Source organism: Sitophilus oryzae, unplaced genomic scaffold (genome assembly GCF_002938485.1).
Source record: "Sitophilus oryzae breed Bouriz unplaced genomic scaffold, Soryzae_2.0 scaffold_1604_pilon_pilon, whole genome shotgun sequence".
In the NCBI taxonomy this organism is placed as follows: Eukaryota; Metazoa; Arthropoda; class Insecta; order Coleoptera; family Curculionidae; genus Sitophilus; species Sitophilus oryzae.
Window position 1 is genome coordinate 922,387 of NW_022146286.1, and position 26,152 is coordinate 948,538.

The 26,152-nt window shown below is 32.4% G+C and overlaps 2 protein-coding genes across 2 annotated transcripts in view; one reads left to right on the forward strand and one right to left on the reverse strand.

Moving 5' to 3' along the window:
* LOC115879979 (glucose dehydrogenase [FAD, quinone]) overlaps positions 1-8,510 on the reverse strand; it is a 52,242-nt gene extending 43,732 nt beyond the window's left edge. Inside the window, exon 1 of the mRNA XM_030897052.1 lies at positions 8,215-8,510. The gene's annotated coding sequence lies outside the window, so the exon portion shown is untranslated. The remainder of the gene's footprint in view (positions 1-8,214) is intronic.
* The window catches only part of LOC115879988 (flotillin-2), a 398,348-nt gene that overhangs the window by 266,340 nt on the left and 105,856 nt on the right, over positions 1-26,152 (forward strand). The window lies entirely within an intron of this gene.

A 26,152-nucleotide genomic window follows, 5' to 3' on the forward strand; every position in this document is an offset into this window, starting at 1 on the left:
GGTGCGTCTCAAAAGTAGCTTACCCCTATCTTATTTTTTCAGATAAAAAAAACGAGAATTGGTATGTTGGAATATAACATAAATTAAGATTGATTGACATATTCAATTGTTTTGGTCACTTCTTATTTCACCGGAAATTACTGCAAATTTTGATTTGTAAATAGCACCCACGGTATATTTTTACTTTATTGGATAGAAAATGACACTCTAAATAGAATGACATACCATATGTCAACTTTTGACATTTTTGTTGGTTCTATTTTAAATTTAAATCTAGAATGCCTTGACGGTGTTGAAAACACTAATTTTTAATCAAGGAGCCTTGGAAAAATACATAAATTTGATCGTCTAAAGGTGCGTATTGATTATACGCACGAACGAACGAACGAATGTTCGCTAGTGGTATGGACGGGGACCGCACGAGAAGACCGGAGGCATTTGTTGGCGAACGCCTTTGATGTACCGACTCGAAACGGATGGTCGAGCGAACGAACGAACGAACGGCCGCATGCGTTCGGTCCCCGTCTAAATATACCGCACTTTCATTCGTTCGTTCGTTCGTTCGTTCGTTCGTTCGTTCGGATAATGAATACGCACCTTTAGACGGGGACCGAACGCATGCGGCCGTTCGTTCGTTCGCTCGCTCGACCATCCGTTTCGAGTCGGTACATCAAAGGCGTTCGCCAACAAATGCCTCCGGTCTTCTCGTGCGGTCCTATCGTGCGGTCCCCGTCCATACCACTAGCGAACATTCGTTCGTTCGTGCGGATAATGAATACGCACCTTAAATATACCGCACTTTCATTCGTTCGTTCGTTCGTTCGGATAATGAATATGCACCTTAATGTTTTTCGTGTCTTGTTCTGGCCGGTTAAAAGATGCCCAAATCAAATTTTTAATCATATCTTAATTTTTTCAAATGGAATGAGGGTGGCTCATTAGCATATTTAGAAAAAGAGTTTTTTACGAATAATTTGATATCACACACTTGGTATTTCGATAAATTGTAGTTAAGAACTACATGTTACAATTTCAAATAAACCATATGCGAAAATGCCAAAAGTTGACATATGAAATGTCATTCGATCCAGAGTAGAAAAATCCCAAAAATAATACTTATTTAAAATTAAAATAAATATAAAGTTTAAAAATGTACATTTTTAAAGTATAAATTATAACTTTTTGTTATAAATAAATTCTGAAAGTAAATTAAAGTGATCTTAAAGTTTAAATGATAAATGAGTAATACAGTTAATTTTTTCGTTCGACTGGTAAATATCACTTATAAATTACCGGTAAAGAGCAATTTATGTATTAAATCATACTTATTCAATCTGCCATTAAATTCAGCAGGTGGTTAAGGAAAATATATAGGTTTATTAATCCGTTGTTATAAACAACGACATAAACACCGTTTTTTACGATCATACGGTATTTAAAACCATTAAAAAGATATATTTTTCAATTTTCACAACGTGAATAACCAACGTAATCTATACTAATATATAAAATCCTTAAGTGACTGACTCACTGATTAATCACGCGATCCTGCTCAAACCACTCAAACAGGTTGATTCTAGGGAAGAAGGGACATAAGAAGGGATTTTTTTGAAATTCCAGTTCCAAGGGGGTGAAACGACCCCTCAAATATTACAATATTTTTATTTAAAAAACGGTCAAGTTTCCGAAAAAAACGCTTAAACACGTATATTTTATTTTGTTGTTTTACATATTTTAAGATTTTTTAAAAATTTATACAAGGCGTTTCATAAAATATGATCATTGAGTAATCAAGATTCTGCTTAAACTGCTTGACGTTTAAAGCTGATTTTTGGCAAACGGATTGACTGTGGGGTGTAGAGGTTCGATAAGGAGGGGTTTCTCGAATCTCAAATTCCAAGAGGGTGAAAACGCACTTGTTGGGAATGTTATTCTTTATTTTTTTATAATTAAATTCTTACTAAGTTGTTATTACTTTTTATTTTTAAACTTTTAATACAAAATATAAATTTAGCAGTATTACGTCTATGAAAAATTTTTATGAATGTCCCCGGTCCCTTCTGTGACCGTGCTTTTATGAGAATGCCCTCTCCGAAAATCCACGGGCGTACCTACTATTTCTTAATAATATTTTCAGGTAGGTTTGCAAAGGGACAAACATGACCATTTCTTAAGTAAATAGAAACCAGACATCGCGTCTGAAAGTAAACGAATTACAAAGGAAAACTAAAAATGATGCAACTATTTATGACTATTTCTTCCAAATTTCATCTTAAGGTAATGGTTCTGTTTATTTGCATCACCCATCTTTCTGAGAAGAATAATAATGTTGATGGTATTTTTCGTACCTTAAATTCTTTAGGCATAGCCGTAGAATAAGGGTAAAAATAATATTTTATACAATTTGTCGAATATACATATACATATAACCATATTAAATGTATGTTCACAACACATTGAGTAATCAAGATTCTGCTTAAACTGCTTGACGTTTAAAGCTGATTTTTGGCAAACGGATTGACTGTGGGGTGTAGAGGTTCGATAAGGAGGGGTTTCTCGAATCTCAAATTCCAAGAGGGTGAAAACGCCCCTCAAATATTACAATAGGTATTTGTTATTTAAAAAACGGTTAGTCTTTCGGGAAAACGCTTGGACACGCATAATTTATTTTGTTTTTTTACATATTTTGAAATTTTTTAAAAAATCATACAGGTGAACATCACGATTCTGTTTAAACTGCTTGACGTAAAAAGCTTATTTTTGGCAAACGGATTTTTCGAAAGTCAAATTCCAACGAGATGAAACTACCCCTCAAATATTACCAAGTTATATAATAATATCGCTTTTATATTATAATGTAATATAATACCATATCAAGACAAGGCGCATAGTTACTCTCTATCCCAAAGTATGAGAGCGACTACTTGTGGACATGTCAAAGGGAATGTATACACAGTGGCGCGCTAACAATCGCCATACCATATTGTTTTTTCTCATGCTGACATAAATGTGAAAAAAATGTATCCAGTTTGTATGTTAATGGAAATTCTTGCTTTGCTTTATCACCATTACAAATGATTAATTCGACGCGAACGAAGTCGCGGGTACACGCTAGTGTATATCTAACTGAGTATGTGTGTTGTTCAACAATAATATTTAAGAAAAGTGTGATTTTGACATAATATTTAAAAATTTGAAGAAACCTCTAAAAATGTAAATGTTTGTGTCGTGAAATTTATAAATTCTGTATAAGAAACATTGAAAATTTCTTCGAGGTGACAAGTGAAATCATACTGGTATTGTATTTTTTCGAGTCAGTGCTTTCGCTTATAAAATGATTGAAAATAAAAAATCACTTTAACCGCAAAATAATAAAACATTTATATCACCTTGAATTTGAATGCTTGTTTTATACTAACAACTATGGTAGCTGGATTGGTAAAACTTGATCATTACTAGATGAAAAATGATTCTACTTTAGCACAGTGCACCAAATCAGTTTATACGAGTTTACTAGTATATACAACAGTGAACGAACGTTTGATTATGTTTTCATCATATATGTAGATTATGCTAATAGTTCGATAAATATACCGTATGATCGAAAAAATGGCGTCAAAGTCGAGTTTAAATGACAATCAATGATAATTTTCGCGAGGTCAACATTGCCATATTACGGAGTAGTTTCAATAAAAAAAAATGGCGCCGGGAGGCACGTATAGCCGCCCATACTAAATTATGTTAATAAAAAGTTGGTAGGCAGTTCTTTTAGTTTCAATTATCTCAAAAACTGCGACTTTAGCTGATTTTGATGTTATTACAAATTTTGTTTCAAATATTATTCCTAATCTTAAATTGAAAACCGCATTTCGCTAGCTACTGTAACTTTGGAGTTACGATTTTTTAAATTTTTAACCCCCTCCCATATCCATACCATTTGATTAAAATTGGTTTTTGAGTTATCGTGTTACAGACAGACGGACAGACAGACAGACACCATGAAAATATTTTGTATTTAGTTCATTTATGACCCAAATAACTCATTTTAAGTGATATTAAAAAAAGTTTTTTTTGCCGATCTTAATAGCCTATACCTACCTGTTGGGGCTGTTGGTATGGTCGGCTAAAAATTCTTTTAAATATTTTGTTTCTTTAGTAAGGTTAGGTTAGGTTGGACCTTTTCCATGAGAACCAAACTGTGTAAAATTATTCTTACGAGGTTTACGAAAATTACGGTTATACCGCAAAATAACTTTATTTAGAACTAAATTTAATAAAATCATTCACCATATTATTCATACTGAGATGACATAAAAGAAAATACCAACATGTTTATCGGAATTCACTATTCGGAACATTGACAAAATCAGACAAATATAAACCGTAGATGAACAATACACAACAACTCATTCCAGAGATTTCAGATTTCACTAATTATAGCATATACTTCTTTTGACTACCAAATAATGTTGCCATTATTTTTTTTAAATTTCAAAGTTAAATAACTCGGTTATTTTCAATTTATTTTAAAAATGCTAAAAAGAAAAGATGTTTCTTTTGACCAGATCTAACCATCCCTTAAAATATCTGCACTTATTTCTGGGACACCCTGTATGTATACGCCTACGTCCGGCATTGGTTCATTCAAAATCTCGTCACTTTATGCAACTTTTACGACGAAAATAAATATTTTACTAAATTATATAAGAGAAAGCAACATTGAAAGATCAAGTTTACATTTAGGTAACATTTTTGAAACCTACTTTCATTTATTATTTACTTTTTCGTAGTACATCGACTTTGACATTAAATTACATTTTTTTTCAAACGTCACAAAAGTATTAGTTTTTACGACGTGATTGACAATATAAAAAAGTGATTTTAACGCCTAGGCATAAAAGTAAAGCACTTTTACGCCTAAGCATAAAAGATATTATTAATATACAGGGTAGTCCGAACTGTATTCCGGAAACTTCGGCAACATATTCTGCAGATAAAAATAAGTAAAAAAGTTCGTGTAAATGTATGTCCTAAAATGCTTAGCTTCGGAGATACAGGGTGTAGAAGTTTCATTGTTATTTCCATTTTTTCGAAATAATTTCTAAAGTAACATCAATATTTGGACAAAATTGGTGCCTGTGATTTTTTTCACATGAGACATTTGATTTTGATGTCAATATGACTCCTATACTAGTACTGTTACTGTTTTAAAGCATAATAACTTTTTATCCCTACCTGTATAAAACTACCGAGCGAAAAAATATACATCTCTGTGATTTTTTACGTAAAAAATATCTCTTTGTAAAAATCGCTACGAGGAACCGTTCATCATACACGTTGAGTAGATAGTTATTTCTCTGAAATAATAAATTTAAGAAATTTTTATTTTTTTAAATTAATCATAATTTTTTCTGCAAAAAAATTATGATAAAATAGTTTCTGTTGAACATTTGACACAAAAACATTTCAAATTTATGATTTGAGTCTAATAACTATTCAGTCAACATGTTTAATTTATGTCAATGATGACAGGTATTGATAATTTCTATTCCGAATATCTCGAAAACCATTACTCGTAGCGGTTTTTACTTTTTACCAAGAGACCTTTTTCAAAAAGACCTTTTTATTAAATGTATATTTTTAAGTTATTACGCTTCAAAACAGTTAAAACACACGTAGGTGGCGCCCTCTACTAGTAGGAGTCATATTGACATCAAAATCAAATTTCTCATGTCAAAAAAATCCCAGACACCAATTTTCATCCAAATATTGACGTTACTTCAGAAATTATTTCGTAAAAATCGAAATAAAAACTTCTACACCCTGTATCTCCGAAACTAAGCATTTTAGGACATACTACATTTATACGTGTAACTTTTTTGCTTATTTTTATCTGCAGAATATGCTGCCGAAGTTTCCGGAATAAAATTCGGACCACCCTGTATATTATTAAACTGTCATAAAGTGTCAAATTCAACGTACAATGTCAAACGTACAGCCTCACCACAGAAAGTATCATTTTTACTCCTAATAAAACAATATACTATTTTTGGACTTGTACAGGGTGGACCATTTTGGTTGTTTCTATATAGGATATCTAGGAAACCGTAAGAAGTATTCAAATTTTCATAGTGCGGTCTCGCGTTCAGTTTTTGAAAAAAGCACAATGGCGCAAACGGATCTTGGGTATCTTGATCGCTTTCGAAGCTACAAGGGGATTCTCAAATTTTGGACTTTTTGAAAATGTTCGATACCTGGTATGTTTATTTCAGCAACAACGCAAAAATGAATTAAACATTTTAAAGAAGGCACTTTTCTGTGTAGATTGCAGTGGCGTGTGGTCAGACTTTTTTCGAAAAAAATGTCCGAGACTGCACTATAAAAATTTGAATATTTCTCACGGTTTCCTAGATACCGTATAGAAACAACCAAAATGGGCCACCCTGTACTTATGATTTTTTTGCATTTGTAACCTCGTTAGGTTTCTCCATAATTTGAGGAATCAGATTTTCAGTAGTTAAGTTAGTTTACCCGACTATTAACGTAAATTAAGGTTGCCAACCGTCGCCTATTCCAGAGGATAGTCCTCTTTTTGATGGCACTGTCCTCTTTTTTCTCACGTATTGAAAAAGTCTTCGGTTTGACACACCAAACTCAAATTATAAAAAATATCTATCGCCAAAATGCTTAATAAAATTCTTAATTTAGCAACAATGTGTCTTTCGCTACGCTCACTCGTTAATACAGAAATTAAGTATTTGTGGAAGTGATGTATGTTTAGATTTTTTATGTTTACTGGCTGTTAACTTCCCAACTGGAAAAGGAGTAAGACGAGACGCGATATCCCCAAAGCTGTTTACAGGAATATTAAAAGAAATTCCGTCAACTGGACTGGACCAACAAAGGATTAAAATTAGATGGAGAACATCTTAACCATCTAAGATTCGCTGATGATATAGTCCTAATTACCAATAGTCCTGAAGAACTACAAGCACAAATTAATGAACTAAATACAGCCAGCAATAAAGCGGGTCTCAAAATGAATTTAGCAAAAACTAAAGTAACGTACACCGAACTAGTGGAAAGAAAAGGCATTCTAGTAAATAACACAACATTGGAAATAGTAAAAGAAGATAATATTTAAGACAGCTAATACACAGCTCGGGATCTCTACTACCAGAAATCAACAGAAGAATTAAGTTAGCATGGAGTACTTATGGAAGAAACATGCCACTCTGTCTGAATTGATTAGTGCCACTCTGTCTAAAGAAGAAAACATTCGACCAATGTGTACTACCGAGGGCCTATTCTGTACAATAGGCCCTCGCGGCCGCAGTGGAGGGTCCCATGGGACCCACTCTTAGTCAAATATAGTACAAATACAATGTGTACTACCCGTCATGACCTGTGCGTGCGAAACCTGGACATTTAAAACGGACATCATAAGGAAACTGCAGGTCGCACAACGCTCAATGGAACGAAATATGCTGACCATAACCAAGAGAAACCGTAAAAGAATAGAGTGGATACGACAAAAGACCCAGGTAATAGATGTCATCCACAGAGTCAAATCCCTAAATGGCAATGGGCAGGACACCTGGCAAGAAGAACGGACAACAGATGGACCACAAAAATTACAGCATGGTACCCACGAGGAATTAAGAAACCTAGAGGAAGACCGAACCTGAGATGGGACCATGATATTAGGAAATTAGCAGGGACAACTTGGGCCCGCATAGCCAACAATAATAAACAATGGGCCCAACTACAAAGAGAGTATGTGCGGGAAGCTACACAATAATTGGAAATGGTTGAATAAGCTGAAAAAGATGATGATGATGATGATGATGATGATGATGATGATGATGATGATGATGATGATGATGATGATGATGATGATGATGATGATGACTGTTAGCTTATGTTTTGAAGTAAAAAGATTTGTAGAAAATCGTTTGTATAATTTAAACAAGTTTGAGTATAAATATTTTTAAGAAAGTAAGAAAGACCACCAACCGCATAACATTTACATAACTTTTGGGGTAAATTTTTAACAACACTCCAGTGAGGTATCATAAAATGGTTCGTCTGCGGTGCTTTTTTACCCTCTCGTCCTCTATTTTTTATTTTGAAAGTTGGCAACCCTAACGTAAATATCTATTTTAAATTATATTTTTTATCTATTATTTAAAAACGAAATGTTCTGTTTCTTACCAGCTATAAATCCAAGTTCATATCATATCCTGTAAGTTTCCTTAACACTCACTGCACATAGAAATTTAAATCGGTAACAAAGAAAAATAAAAAAAATTAAGAGATTGCTTCATTCACTTTTAAATTAGCGTAATAAGCGCGGACTAGTAACCGTGTCCAGTAGATATTCATAAGCGCATCGACGTCCTTAGCGAAAGTCAAAGAACGTACTACTACACACACAGCCGCGGTACTTCTTGTTCTTGCCCCTTCAACTGGCCGAAGACATCGGAGGTGATGGTATCGCTGTTTAAATTGCTTCAAAAGGCTATTAAATTTTACCAAATATTAAAAAAAACAGGTATTACGTTGCAGTATTTGAGTCAAATGCATCGTTTGTCTTGTTTATTATATGAAGAAAGTGTCGATAATTGTTTTGTGCTATTGTGTATTTCATAATTGGTTTAATATGCAGTTACGTCTCACACTTTGTATTCAAATGTGATGTCGTTCTCACACTTTTGTTTTTAAAGAGTAACGATATTGATGGATATCGTATTTTTAATGTAAAATTATCTGTCCCTTTGAATGTGGTAAACCAGTGTTTCCCAAACTTATATAGAATGTTTTTTGTTAAAAAAAAGTGTTTCACGACCCCCTATTTCAGTAATTTACAAGGTCGTGATATTATTATACAGTAAAAAATGTCTATACCTATGTGGCGGATTCATCTCTCCAAAAAAATCCTTTATGGGTATTTCGCCACTGCACTGCAAGAAAATCTACACAATAAAATAATTATTTTTTGTAAACACTTCTGCGTTAAACCTAAAGGGACACTGCTTGTCAGAAGTTATACAGTTATACAAATTTGCCTAACAAAGAAAAAAATGCTGAACGTTTCGGAAAGTTTATCTTTTTCCGTCGTCGGAAGCAAAAAAAATACAAAGAATAAAGAAAAAAAACTATTTAAAATATTTAAATTCAACTCTTCGAGAACACTTTACTTTTTTAAAACAGATACGTTTACAAGAAACCGTTGACGTTCTGTTAAAATGACATTATATCAAGTTAAACTTCAAAATTAACAATTACTACCTGATAACCATTACTTAATAAGGTTAATAAAAAATCTTGCTTGTTCTAAAATGGTTAATCCCGTTTATACTTTTCCAAATTTCCATACCGTTTTAGAGAAAATCCAAAATAAAACATGAAAATATAGTTTTGGATTTTTTCCTAAAAATCATCATGGTTTTTAGCAAAAAAAATAAAGTATTTCATTCTTTGATAGATTGGTATTATTAATGTTGATTAACGTCATACTTTGTCTCTTGCATAGATAAATGAAACAAGTTTAGATTGGAAAGTGCCCATAAGGACAATGTAAACACTATTTGGCGCTATTCTTGCAACGGTCGCGACCCAAAGCTTTTGAAAATTTCGGAGCGGTTCGGCTTTTTCCGGAATGATATCGCCAAATATTATTTATTCAAATTTATTATTATTTTCTTTTAATTTTATAAATAAAATACAGTGTGTTGCATACAAGAAACTTTATTTTATATAAGGACGTGTATGAAGTATCTATATTATTATGAAACATTGGAAACCGACATTATACCACGATCCACGATGTTTTTTGCAGTTCACAGTTCAGCTTTTTAAGTTACAGCACAGCTTTTTAAGTTTTTAATGCCATTTTTTCACAATTATCACGGGTTTGAGTAAATAAAACTTAAATTAAACTCACAAGATAGCAATAATTACTTTGAAAGTGGACGCTTTAAACACTTTTCGGAATTTTTAGCCGACCATACCAACAGGTATGGTAGGCTATTAAAATCGGCAAAAAAAAGTTTGTTTAATCTCACTCAAAATGAGTTATTTGGATCATAAATGACCTAAATACAAAATATTTTCATGGTGTCTGTCTGTCTGTCCATCTGTAACACGATAACTCAGAAACCGCTAAACCGATTTTAACTAAATTTGGCACAAAAATACTGTGGCACCCGAGAATCTGGCCATTAGTTTTTGGTGGGGGTGGGAGGTTGGTAAGGGGGTATGGGAGTGGGTTAAAATTTTTAAAAAATCGTAACTCCAAAATTACAGTAGCTAGCGAAACGCGGTTTTCAATTTAAGATTAGGAATAATATTTGCAACAAAATTTGTAATATCATCAAAATCAGTCAAAGTTGCAGTTTCTGAGATAATTGATTAACATATTTTAGTATGGGCGGCTATACGTGCCTCCCGGCGCCAATTTTTTCAATGAGAGCGGTTTAGATTTTGAAAGATTTTATAATTTTTGAAGATTCTGACAGGAGATATGGACAAGAGAAAATTATTTCTGTTTTTGTTTGCGGTTGTTCTTAGCAACCGCTATAGCAGCGCCAGATCGCGTACAACGGTCGCGACCCAAAATTTTGACGGGCATTCCAATCTAAATTTATTTCCTTTATCTATGGTCTCTTGTTAAAGTAGTTTAGTAACAATCTATCAAAGAATGAAATAGCTATTTATGTAACTAGTACCTAAAATGATGTTTTTTAGGACGAATCATTACTGTTTGCGGACGAGGCGTTAGCCGAGTCCGAAATAGTAGATGAGTCCTAAAAAACATAATTTAGGTACGTGTTACATACACTATTTTTTGTCATACGCTTTTTACAGTTTTTTAGAACGCATATTTGCAAATTTTCCATATTTGAAATTATAATGTTTGAAAAAGTTGGCTTATAAATTCATATCTTAGTAACGAGTTTGTTTATTTCATCGCATTTTGACATGTCATTCGAAATTTGTCACAAAATCACACAAATTCATCAACAATTTTAAAATGTTCCAAAATCCCGAACATATTGCTAATAAGGCCAAAGAAATCGTGTTGGATTTACTTCCTGTGAAGTCTCGTGCCATTTACCAGAAAGAATATGATGTTTTTAATGAATGGAAAGACAAAAATGGCGTATTCGTTGTAAATGAAGATGTATTGCTAAATTATTTCCACGAAAAAGTAAGTACCTAGGTACCTATTTAAAAGAGGCTTTTAAATTAAAATATTCTTAAATTACAGTCACAAACATTCAAACCATCGTCAATTTGGTCGAAATATTCCATGCTGAGAGCAGTGTTAAGTGTTAAAGAAGATATTTATATTGACAAATTTCCAAAACTTATTGCTTTTTTGAAGAGGAATTCGGTTGGTTACGAGCCTAAAAAGTCTAAGGTTTTGTCCATAAAAGAGATCGGTGATTTTTTGGCCACGGCTAGTGATGAAACTTATTTACTTACTAAGGTAAGTTTGCGATAATGATTTTAAAATATATAGATGGTTTCTTATTCCATTGTATTTGATTTTTAGGTAGCTCTTGTCATTGGCCTTTGTGAGCATGTAGAAGAGAAGAATTGTACTCTCTACGAGTGCAAGACATCATAGAAAAAGACAACAGCTGCCTTTTAGTTACCCTTGCGGATACAAAAACTAATATCAAAAGAGTGTTTCCGGTGGTGAACGAAGGGAACGTTGTCAATCCAGTTGAGTTGTATAGAAAATATGCTTGTCTTAGGCCAAAAAATGTACCACATGATTATGTCTTCATCTCTTATCGTAAAGGAAAATGCACCGTGCAACGAGTCGGCATTCATTCATTTGGGAAGATGCCATCGATTGTAGCAGCATTTTTAAAGTTGTCGAACCCAAACGAATATACAGGTCATTGTTTCCGACGTAGTTCTGCTACTCTTGCTGCAGATGCAGATGTGGATTTTACATCGCTGAAACGCCTAGGAGGTTGGAGGTAAAAATTTTAATATTTTCCGATCTTGTTCTAAACAACAATAATTATTTAGGTCGTCCACAGTGGCCGAAGGTTACATAGAAGAATCTATTGAGAAAAAGAAGAAAGTTTGCAAACTGCTAATGGGGGAAAAGAAAATCGCGACCACTTCCACGGATGTATTACCAAGTACATCATCGTTCGCATTTACTCCACCTCATCAGAAAGTAAATTTACCTGCCAATGGAGGAGTCGTTTCGATTGCAGATGCAAGTTTTCAAAATGCACAAAATTGTTCATTTCATTTTTATTTTTCCAAATAACTTAGCTTTTGATATTGTTAGTATTTAATAATTTAAAAATCAAATACAATGGAATAAGAAACCATCTATATATTTTAAAAATCATTATCGCAAACTTACCTTAGTAAGTAAATAAGTTTCATCACTAGCCGTGGCCAAAAAATCACCGATCTCTTTTATGGACAAAACCTTAGACTTTTTAGGCTCGTAACCAACCGAATTCCTCTTCAAAAAAGCAATAAGTTTTGGAAATTTGTCAATATAAATATCTTCTTTAACACTTAACACTGCTCTCAGCATGGAATATTTCGACCAAATTGACGATGGTTTGAATGTTTGTGACTGTAATTTAAGAATATTTTAATTTAAAAGCCTCTTTTAAATAGGTACCTAGGTACTTACTTTAAACAAATAACTTAGCTTTTGATATTGTTAGTATTTAATAATTTAATTATAAATATATGTATAATTTTATGTGATTTTGTGACAAATTTCGAATGACAAAATAAAACAACCAAATAACGAATTTAGACATTTTAGTCCATAAAGGTTGCCATGACGACCTTTACGGCCTAGGCCGAAAAAGAAACATTTTACGGACTGAAATGAGTCCGTAAAATAGCTGTTTTTGGGAGCGTATGACAAAAACGAAATTATATTACCACGCGCTTCGATTTTTAGGACTTTTAGGAAATTCAACCATAGTTTCATGCTTTTTTAATTTTCTCTAAAATGGTATGGAAATTTGGAAAAGTATAAACGAGACTAAACATTTTAGATTAAGCAAAATTATTTTTGAAAAATGCATTTTCTCAATAATAAAAAAGCTTTTCCTCTTGTAAAGATAATCCGGGGACATACTGTATGTTAATTACAGTTACAGATAAAATTAAGGCGCGTATACGAAAAATCGATTTATGGTTGACTTCACTTAGTAAAATTCATCTTGATTCATATCTGTGATTCTAAATAAGTAAACTTAGGATTTTATAGTTTTTTAGAAGTTTTAGCAGGTTTTGTGAATATCTTATTAAGTTTAATTATAAAATAATTATTACTAAATGATTAAATCAAAGATTACAAAAGTCAATACAATTTATTATTGAATGAGTATATCATGTCCCAGTTCAGTTTTTATAAACTACTAAGTTTTATTATTGTTTACGATAGCAAATAAATTCAGAATATATTGGACATTGTGCCATTGCCACCTTCTTTGGAATGTTATCCTTTCAAATACGTGCATGCTATACCCATTTCGATTTGCTTAATATTTCTCATTAATAAATACGTTTAACAGTTTTCCACAAATTTCAAGTCGTGAGATTTTGGAATGGTGTCAAACCCATGACGAAATTTTACTCGCCCATTCTCTCGCTAGTCAGAAATATATTAGTTGTTAATCGAAATTAAATTACCTGTTATTTGTAGTATTTATTGAAAATATACAGGGTTGTTCACCACATACGACACGGAGTATTGTAGCTAAACGATTAGATTTTTACAAATTGTAAGTTTTGGGTTCGTTGAAGGAGTATTAGAGCTACAATTTAAAAATATTTTTACAAGATCCAGAGTGTCCCAAATAAATAAAAAATATCAAAGTTGTATTTTTTTAAATAGAACACCCTGTATATTATTACATTTTTGGTTTCTACGATTAAAATAAAGATAAATTTGATTAGGGTTTATTACACTTAAACCTCACCGTTTTTGAGATATTTTCAATTTTGCAAAATTGCAGTATAAATTTTAAGGCTTCATTTCTCCGAGGATATAAAAGTTTTTAATACTAAATATTTACTGAAGTTTATTTATCGATCAGTTATTGTGTTGCAATAATAAAAATTATACTACTGTATACAGAGTGTCTAAAAATTTATTTTAAATAATTACTAGCTTTAAACGGCAATAACTTATTTAATTTAAATAGAACACCCTGTATATTTTGTGAGAATCAGATGCACAATTTAATTGTCTATCAAATTGTATTATACAATTTCTTACCTATCCCTTCAAGTTTTCGTAGAAAATGCATTTTCTTATAATTTAGACCTCATTTATTAATATACCCATGGAATATTGACATTTTATATTGTTTTTAAAACAACAAATATACAAAATGTACAGGCTAGTAATATTATCGTTTTTAGTAAAACGATAATATTACTAGCCCATTTATACGCAAAAAGAAAACTATTTAAATCTTTGTAAAAGAGTATACCATTAATTAAATATACCACCAGTATTTCCGCCCAAATACTAATTAACTACATACTTAATTGTGTTCGTTAATAAATTATTCTAAATAAGTGTGGATTTGAATCAGAAATCAATATAATAATAAGTTATGAAAATGAACGTCTCTATTGTTATAAATAAGCATTTGTCAAAAAATTAAATATCATTTTTAAGGTGTTACTTTTTACCACACTGTCTAATATACATACATAATTCAGTTTTTTACTATTTGGAGCAATTATTATTAACCAACGCAAACAGTCAATTAATGTAGTTTGAATACTGGAATCATATTAATTGGTCCTCTTTAACAAATATTTAAACAGTTTTTTTTAATTTTTAATGAAATAAACGAACTATATCGACAATATTAGTATCTGTACTCTTTAAAAATTTAGTACATCTCTACAAATAATCTAAAATGTCAGTATTCCATGGGTATATTGATAAATGAGTTCTAAATTACAAGAAAATGCATTTTCTACGGAAACTTGAAGAGATAGGTAAAAAATGGTGTAATACAATTTGATAGACAATTAAATTGTGCATCTGATTCTCATAAAATATACAGGGTGTTCCATTTAAATTAAACAAGTTATTGCCGTTTAAAGCTAGTAATTATTTAAAATAAATTTTTAGACGCTCTGTATAAGGTAGTAAAGTTTTTATTATTGCAACACAGTAACTGATCAATAAATAAACTTCAGTAAATATTTAGTATTAAAACTTTGATACTCTCGGAGAAATGAAGCCTTAAAATTTATACTGCAATTTCACAAAATTGAAAATATTTCAAAAACGGTAAGGTTTAAGTGTAATAAACCTTATAAAATTTTACCTTTATTTTAATCGTAGAAACTAAAATGTAATAATATATAGGGTGTTCCATTTAAAAAAGTACAACTTTGATATTTTTTATTTATTTGGGACACTCTGTATCTTGTAAAAATATTTTTAAATTGTAGCTCTAATAGTCCTTCAACGAACCCAAAACTTACAATTTGTAAAAATCTAGTCGTTTAGCTACAATACTCCGTGTCGTATGTGGTGAACAACCCTGTATATGATCAATAAAACGAATACTTTTTAAATTATTGTAGAAAAAGAACATATTTTTATTGAGATAATGAATATAATATTCTTAAAATTATATTTTTTTAAATTATTTATTTTCAAAAATATACAAGATGTCTCAATATTCCGTGGAACTACTACGTATTTTTGGAATCAAAATCAGGTCATATTGGACACAACGAGGATGCTACAAATTCGGGGTACGAGCATTAGATGGTTAAATTGAGGCAAAGTTACCGCCTTGGGATGTTCACCAAGATGCCATCAAAAAAGTTTTAAAAAGTTAGTTGGGAAAAACTGATTTTTTTGAAAATAATTTTATTTTTTCCTGTGGTTACTTTTTGGAAAATCAAAAAACTAATTGCATATTCTCATAGCCACTTTATCAGAGATATCTGATAGTATTTTTAGATTTTCAAATTAGCTGATACATAAGCCAACTTATTTTTTTAAAATACGGACCTGCATTTTTATTTTGGTTTTGAAAGAATTCAGTCACCTGAGTACAATGATATTTCACATTTAATATTCTTTTTTTGTTTCGGGCATTTAAACACAATTTATTTAAACTAATTTCAAGTCCGGCTCTGTTAAAATAATTAAAAAATAATAGAAACAAATATATAATAAATAATATAATGTAAACAATCAAATCATTTCCCCAGAAGATGGATTGGAAATGGTGGAACAGTATAACGGCCAGCGAGGTTCCTGGACCACTAAGGGGCGGGGGCATTACTTGACATCATTTGTAAGAGTGAAATTTGTACACCTCAACATTTACTACAAAGAGTACAAAATACATTCGGTATATATGTTACGATTAAAGTGCGATGTCCGGTTAATGTCGACATTAACAGGTTAATGTTTGGGTTTGGTTATGTTCTTGGTTGTTTTGTTTTGTGTTATTCTCGAGATTAACGGGTAATGTCGACATTAACCGGACATCGGACTTTAATCGTAACATACCTATAAAGAAGATCTGTTGAAAGGGCTATACCTCAAATTGAACAAAAATAAATGTGTGCAATAGGGAGGGTGATAACTCTTTCTAACATGTAGAGCATTAGAAACTAGTTTGTAGAAGTTGATTTATTTATAATAACTACGAAACTACGATTAATATTATGCATTTTATTAGATCATGGAGATTTCCAAATTTACAATAAAAAAAGTTAAAAATAATACCTTTAAATTGCTTTATTTATTAAACTAATCTTTCAATTGACTCGATTTTCCCTATTCATGAATATAATGAAGTTAAATAATTTAAAAATCCAGAGTCGGGCTTGAAATTATTTTAAATAATAATTAAATAGATTTGTTGTTAAAGTATCCAAAACAAAAAAATATATAAAGTGTGGCATATCGTTGTACTCAGGAGACTGAATTCTTTCAAAACATCAAATAAAAAATGCACGTCCGTATTTAAAAAAATTGATTTGACCTATTTATCTCACAAATTATCAACTAATTTAAAAATCTAAAATTACCATCAGATATCACTGAATAAGTGACTATGAGAATGTGCAATTAGTTTTTTTATTTTCTAAAAAGTAACGACAGGAAAAAATAAAATCGATTTCCAAAAATATCCGTTTTTTCCAAATAAGTCAGCAATCCTTGAAAATTTTAAAACTTTTTTGATAGCATCTTGGCAAACATCCCAAGGCGCAACTTTGCCCTAATTTAACTATCTTCGTATCTATTACGGTTTCCGAGATACCAATGCTCGTACCTCGAATTTTTAACACCCTGTAGACTTTTTCTTTCTTGTTCTATATGCAAAATATAAAAAAACAATCCATAAAGTATTTTTGGCATATTTAATTGTTTTATTCATGGTGATAGAAAAAAAATTACATTACAATAGTTTGATTAACGAATGCCATCCCGAATGTCAATATTCAGTATTGTTTCTTCTTCCACCAGCCTGGAACCTTGATTAGTTGATTTGACATATGTCAATTTTTCAGTTTTTATATTTTGCTGCCAACTAAACGAACAAAATCGGTATAGCCGAATATTTTAATCATTTTGGATAACTCCGTAAATAATTGCATAATTCTAAAGAAGAATAATTATACATATATTAATCGATAGTAGAGAAATTTCATTAGTAAATAATTTGTCACTCGTAATTATGGCCGTAGTTTCGTTTTTGAGCGAAATTCAGCGAAAATTTATTCTAACGACATCAATGAAGTAATAGAGTTATGTGACAGTCCAAATTAATTCATATTAAGAATTGTTTGAAATCGATACCTTAATTTCATAATTTGATTGGCATAACTATTTAACAGGTGCAATTAACTGTACCTAATAATATATGGTAATTATAGTACCTATTCGATTAATAATTAATTTATGATTCATTTCTTCACTCCTAACAGCCTATTAAAATTAGTGCGTCGATGTTTCCAATTTTTAATAATCGTCCGCACCGTTTTTTAATTTTATTATATCTGAAACTTTATAATTTTTTGATTTTTTTTTTTGAAAATTTGGAATTTTTTTAAAAAATTATTGGTATTTTTTTTACTTTTTAGTTAAACACATAATTTCTTATCTAAAAACCCCAAAAAGATCCAGTGGTTCTCAAAATTGATAATAATAATGATGTGTGTATATGATAACGATATTAATGTTCCTAAAACATTAATAACACTAGTCGATTAAAAAAAGTATAACATAAATAGCAAATTATATTTTATCTTCTCATGTATATGTCTATTTAATTTTTTGATTGTGTAACGAGCACTTTGTTTACTCGCTTGTTTCGTTCAACTGCTTTAATTCATTTTTGCTTTTGATCAAATCGGTGTGAGAAACTATGAAGCTATAAAATGTTGTTTCGGGAGAGTTGAACATCCGGGAAAGTTGAGTTATTGAATGTTATTGTACCTAACAACGAACAACGCCCTATATACGCTCTCCTTTACACGTTAACATTTTTTCGATAATTTTATTAACATTTGAAATTGCCACAACACAACACGACGCTTAGTTCGAATTATTTTTCACTTACTTTTTACTACCCGAAACAGTATTACATCACACAAACTTCGGACCTGAGTGTTTTATAGTTTCAATAACTGCACTGGCAAAAAACTAAAATATTTAAATATTATGACAAAGCCACGATTTCAATATTATTTTAACGCGATCAACATGAACAGTAATCGGGACGGCGCCGGCGCCGGCGCGCGGCGGCATGAAATACATTCTGATAATTTCTGATTTCTGCCGTTGAAGCGCTGCGGTCGGAATTTGTTGAAATCAACAGAAAAGCACCAAGCATATAGGAACTTCAAAAGAGAAAAGAAATAAGATCAATAAAAAATAGCATCACTACTTATTTCAGGGTTTCTTAAAGTGTGGTCCACGGACCCCTTGGGGGTCCATAGCATTTGTATCAGGGGTCCGCGGTCCGCATTACGCCAGTTAACTGTAAACATATTTATTAAGAAAAAAATAGTGTAGGGCGGCGAATTCAGTAGGTAGGTTGTCACTAAACATCACTAAACATTACGCGATGCGCTTAAGGATAAAAAAACAATTTTGAAGCTGTTCCCTTATCAAACGATGTTATTCATTCTAGAATTGTTGAAATATCGTCAAATGTTTTACAAGTTGTTGAAGAATTAATTGCTTCACCGTGTTTCCATTCAGCATTCAATTGGACGAAAGCACCAATGTGTCACAATGTAGCCAACTCTTGGTATTTGTCCGTTACGTACAACAAGACACACGTATCATTAAAAAAGAATTTCATTTTTGCAATTCACTTTTGGAGTCTACAAAGGCTTCAGATGTTTTTGAAATGACAAGAGGTTTTTCAACGAACAAAATATAGGCTGGAAGACTAAACTTGGTAGTATCTGCACCGATGGAGCTCCCGCAATGCTCGATAATACGTCTGGTTTCGCGGCTTTGGTCAAGAAAGAGATCCCTCATGTCATAATAACTCATTGTGTCTTACATCGAAATGTCTTGGTTTCACTGACTTTACCTACATTTCTGAAGGAAGTTATGTCTACATGTGTCAAAATAATTAACTTCATCAGAGCAAGAGAACTAAACCACTGCGGCACCGCCTGTTTAAAAGACTTTGTCAAGAAATGGGGTCAGACCATGAAGTACTACTTTACTACACAGAAGTTCGTTGGCTGTCAAGGGGACAGGTCTTAAAGTGATTGCTTGAATTGAGGACAGAAGTGTTATTTTTTCTAAAAGATAAAGGAAATGCACTATCTGAATATCTTGAGAGCGAAGATTTTGTACGGGGTCTAGCGTATTTGCAGATATATTTACTCAATTGAATTTTTTGTCTCTTCAGGGCTCTGCGGTGACCATTGTGGATGCATCTGGTTGAAAGGTTTCATATGTAAACTGCCACTTTGGAAAAGGAGGGTGAAATCTAGTAACTTTGAAAATTTTCCGATGTTTGAAGAGTTAATAGCACAAGGTGCCGGCAACACGATCAAAAATGCTACAGAAAGGTGTCTAAGCATTTGGATACATTGCAAACTTTTTTTGAAGGCTACTTTAACTTAGAATCGCTTGAAAATGAAACGTGGGTGCGGGGTCCATTTATAATCGACACGGATAGTATCAGCGATGAAGATCTCATTAAAGATGACTTAATTAACATGAGATCAAAAGAAGTTTTGAAAGCTGAATTTCATGCAAAAGATCTTGGCAGTTTTTGTGTTCTGGTATACGTCAAGCTTACCCTCTTTTTGTCAAGCGCGCTATGTCCGTTCTGATACCATTTGCTACTACTTACCTTTGCCCGAGGCAGGGTTCTCGGTTCTGGTCTCAATAAAAACAAAAAGTCGCAACCGACTGAACGTCGCAGATGATATGCGCCTTGCCTTGTCGAAGATAACACAACAATTTAACGTTCTCATTGAGGCTAAACAGCAGCATCCTTCTCACTAATTTACTAGTGTACGTGTAATAAATCTACTAATAAACGTTTTCTTTTTATGTAAATAAGGCTTTTTTTATTTTCCTCTATTATCTCTGATAGGGGTCCGTGGAATTGTACAAATTGCGAAAGTGGTCCGTGACTGCAAAAAAGTTTAAGAAACCCTGACTTATTTTGAAGAGATTTTTCCCCTCTGTAGTACAATCGCAGAAATAAAAGTGCGTTTACACTACTACCACTCCGGCAAGAATACAAACAAACAAACAAACGCTTTATTGTACAAAAAGCCAAAAAGCTTCATGGACAAAGCAAAACAAAAAAGCACAAAAATCAATATACAAATAAACAAATAAAAATGTCATACAATACAAATCAATTGAAAAAAAATTTACGTCATAAAATTACAAATAAAACATATATGGACATTGCAGAACACAGGCGTATCTAGAAAATTTTACAAAAGTAAAACTGTAAATGGATAAACTAATGTTATACATATATTATAAAATCAAGAGTTATAAAATATTAAATATTAAATACTAGACCTTTAACCAGTGTGTGAGATGATCAAAATTGTAAAATTCAAAATTGGGCATAACGAAGATGCGACTCAAAAAGGGCACAATAGACCATTCTAGAGGTTGATGAGTTAAGTTCCTTAGAAACTGATCTTAGCGCAAAACAGGCAGAGCTTAGTTTCTTTGATAAGGCTTCGATGTGCAAGTCCCATTTTAACGAGTTGTCTACAACAAGTCCTAAGAATCTCACAGAGTCCACGACGTCAATAGTGGTGTTATTAAGTACAAAAGGTTGTATATAGTACTTTTATGACAAAACTTTAGTTTTGAAAGGTTGAGGCATAGGAGATTAAGTCAACACCAAAGTTTAATGGTGCGTAAGTCACTGGATATAGTACTATACAGGGTTGTTCACCACATACGACACACGGGTGTTGTAGCTAAACGATGAGATTTTTACAAATTGGCAAGTTTGGGTTCGATGAAGGACTATTAAAGGTACAATTTAAAAATAATTTTACAAATGCAAGTGTCCCAAATAAGTAAAAAATATCAAAGTTGTATTTTTTTAAATGGAACACCCTGTATATTATTACATTTTTAGTTTCTACAATTAAAATATAGGTAAATTTGATTAAGGTTTATTATACTTAAACCTTACCGTTTTTGAAATATTTTCAATTTTGTGAAATTGCATTGTAGCTCTAATAGTCCTTCAACGAACCCCAAACTTACAATTTGTAAAAATCTCATCGTTTAGCTACAATACTCCGTGTCGTATGTGGTGAACAACCCTGTATAGTGCCGTAACATCTTGGCCGCTCCAAGTGAAACTAGTGTCGTCCGCAAAGAGGCAGATTTTACCGCTAATGTCTAGACTTGCAATGTCGTTGATAAATACCAGAAATAAAATAGGGCCAAGTACTGAACCCTGAGAGACACCGCATTCTATAGGTTTACAAGAATTATTATTATAATCATAATCTGTTTATCTTGCTTTTGACGAGTGACGAGTATTATTACTACGTTCGCAAAGTTATGCCGAGTCCACACGGGTCCGCAACACTGCCCCCTTCTTAAATACATGCCCGTCCCGAGATGTACACGGGAATGAAGGTATTTACAAAGCTGGCCCCTGGTACATTGAGAAGTCTGATAGAAATAGCAGTTTGGTTTTTAGGCCCAATGTTAGGGGAAAGCTTGATGGAAGCAGTGAGACACTCTTCTATAATATTGAGACTGAACGACTAGCATTAACTATAAAGGCGCATTCTCACGACTCGTCTACTTGGCAAGTATTTTTTATTGGCATACAGGGTCTAGCGGGAATGCGGCGTAGTTCCTATAATAAATAACACAGAAATTCTGCATAGATGCCCGACGCCCCATGTATACCAATTACAAATGGTTGTCAAGTACACGAGTCGTGAGAATGCGCCATAAGACTTTTGGAAAAGTGGGATTCTTACATTATTCTCGGACTTCCTCATGTATTTGACGCTATAATAGAAACTTTGAAATATTATTTGAAGGTATTATTAATTAAACTAATAACATTATTTTAAAATAAATTTATTTTCGAGAAACTATACATTTGTTCAAATTCGCTACCTGGTGATCTAGAAAACATAACGATTATCTTCCTGAACGACTTAATTTTTTGATTTACTGCTAGGGACTCCACTAGCTACAAGTGCAATTTTCTAGTGTAGCAGATACATTAGTAGGTATAGCAGGTCAATGAATAAGGTAATTGTACCAGGATAACATATGGATAATAGATATAGATATTACCTATAACTATTTTATGTCTGTTATTAAATATATTCGGAACTTATAGTTATTAAAACCTTCGAAAAAAGAGGTTCAGTAGAAGATATCTACACAGTAATATTAAAATTGCAAAGGAAAATAAAATTTCGATAACACAAGAAAAGTTTAACAATCAATCTGAAAACAAATCCTATATTAATTTCTAGTCCTATTAAATCTATATGATAAAAATTTGATTTCAAATACTTAAGGCGACACCGTAGTCAAGGCAAGACTGAGCTCTGCCCGGGGCAACCGATCTCATTTTCCCACCGGTTCCCGCTCTTGACAACGAACCTTCTTGATAAAAATTTGTTTAGAATGCAATAATTTATTAAACGCCGCTAACACGGCCAAACTGACCTGTATTTCGCTCTCGAAATACCCTCTTGTGTTCGCTTTTTTTTCATATGATTATATGCTCATAATCATCATTACTTAAATAAATCAAATACACAATACAATAGCTCAAATAAAATAATTATTATGCTCCTTCAGATAATCAGAATCCGCCTGGCAAAAACAATTATCACGCTCTTTCGGATAATCAGAATCCGCCTGACAAAATCAAAATAACTCTCATGCTCTTTCGGATAATCAGAATCCGCCTGGCAAAATCAAAATAACTCAAATAAAATAATTATCATGCTCCTTCGGATAATCAAAATCCGCCTGGCAAAATAAAAATAACTATCATGCTCTTTCGGATAATCAGAATCCGCCTGGCAAAATTAAAATAACTCAAATAAAATAATTATCATGCTCCTTCGGATAATCAGAATCCGCCTGGCAAAATAAAAATAACTATCATGCTCTTTCGGATAATCAGAATCCGCCTGGCAAAGTAAAAATAACTATCATGCTCTTTCGGATAATCAGAATCCGCCTGGCAAAATAAAAATAACTATCATGCTCTTTCGGATAATCAGAATCCGCCTGGCAAAATCAAAATAACTATCATGCTCTTTCGGATAATCAGAATCCGCCTGGCAAAATTAAAATAACTCAAATAAAATAATTATCATGCTCCTTCGGATAATCAGAATCCGCCTGGCAATAATAATTATCATGCTCTTTCGGATAATCAGAATCCGCCTGGCAAAATAAAAATAACTATCATGCTCTTTCGGATAATCAGAATCCGCCTGGCAAAATTAAAATAACTATCATGCTCTTTCGGATAATCAGAATCCGCCTGGCAAAATTAAAATAACTCAAATAAAATAATTATCATGCTCCTTCGGATAATCAGAATCCGCCTGGCAATAATAATTATCATGCTCTTTCGGATAATCAGAATCCGCCTGGCAAAATAAAAATAACTATCATGCTCTTTCGGATAATCAGAATCCGCCTGGCAAAATAAAAATAACTATCATGCTCTTTCGGATAATCAGAATCCGCCTGGCAAAATAAAAATAACTATCATGCTCTTTCGGATAATCAGAATCCGCCTGGCAAAATCAAAATAACTATCATGCTCTTTCGGATAATCAGAATCCGCCTGGCAAAATTAAAATAACTCAAATAAAATAATTATCATGCTCCTTCGGATAATCAGAATCCGCCTGGCAATAATAATTATCATGCTCTTTCGGATAATCAGAATCCGCCTGGCAAAATTAAAATAACTCAAATAAAATATTTATCATGCTCCTTCGGATAATCAGAATCCGCCTGGCAAAATAAAAATAACAAAACATAAAATAATTAAAAAAAAACGCTAACACTGCGCCATCCCTTAACCTACCGCCACTTTCATCCGAATCTAACATATTATCCGACCATTCGCCTGCCCATTACGGTCTTTTGGAACTACTAATGGACCACGTTTGAATTTTCGGTTTTTCACTCTGTATCTGTGACCTGTTTTTTTTTATAAGGCCCTCTAAACTACGGCTCTAGCTTGGCTGCTTTTGCTTTGGTTTTAGGAATAATCGTTCAATTCAAAAAGCAAATTGTTTGTCTTTTTTTTTTTCAAATTTTTTTTTTTGTATCGAGCTTGTCCATCCTGACACTTTGTTGACCTCAACGACCTCGACCGCTCAAAAATATTGGTAATTCGATTTTCTTTTTTTTTAAAATACTCAAAATTTCCAAGGCAATGTCAATACCAAAGCCCTGTCCAACAAAACAATTACACGACCAAACACTATATTGTGCTTTTAATAATCCTACGGAACAACATGAAACATAATCTTCAATTGATGATCATTCATTTTAACTTTAGTTAACATATGCAAACAATAACCAAAGTTTACAGATTTCAAACAGTCATATTTTACAGAAATTCTGTAAACCTTAATACCATTCACAAATGCCTTTCAAAAGAATTTTAAAATTTTGCAAATTCCCTAAATCATTGCTCTCGTCATTGCTTGAAAATCCCCTAGAATTCTCTGACTTACGGGTATAACAATCTCCGAATAATTAGCGCCATATTATCAATAACATCAATAGTTAGAACAGTTTGCCTTCGTTAGAACCCTTGTTTATTTCAAATATTGAGTCAATAATTTTTATTATTAATGAATCAATAAACTCTCAACTAACAATAAACAATTTAAAAATAATATTATTAATAAAAATACTGTTTCAAAAATCATTATCATATTTATCACAACTCATACTCCACCAGCCAGCCATTCCAACACCATGAAATATTTCCCTTTCCCTAGACGATCCAACAGATCATCAATCAGAAGTAATGGGTACCGTTGTTTTATGGTGTTTTTATTGAAAACCCTGACATCACCAACAAAGCCTATCACTACCATTTTACTTTTTTTTTCAAGAATTACTGGACTAGCAAAACTTGATTTGTTTTCTTGAATAATATTATTTTTCGTAAGGTCTCGTATGATAAAACGTAATCTTTCTCTCTCTGAAAGTGAAAGTCAATATGGATTAGAGATGTTCGACACACCTTGAAGCATCGATACTTTGGCCGGTGCTTTGGCATTCGACACATCGACGTCTCGACACTTCCGCTCACGATCTGCATCGATACCAAACATCGATACTCCTAGAGCATCGGAACATCTCTAATATGGATGATAATTTACCACGGCTGACTCATTTTCTAAATCAATTGATAATTCAACTGTTTTTATACAATGAACAGCGTTCCCTGTCGTAATCTTATCTTCATATTTCTTAAACAGTTCGTAAAGTTTTAAACGGTCGCGTCGGCTTCTTTCAGAGGCCCTGTTATCAAATTACTTAAGTGTGGACTGTTAGACAAAACATAAACACTGGGAGTTTCGAAGGTTTTTCGCGCGAATCGAGTTCCAGTGG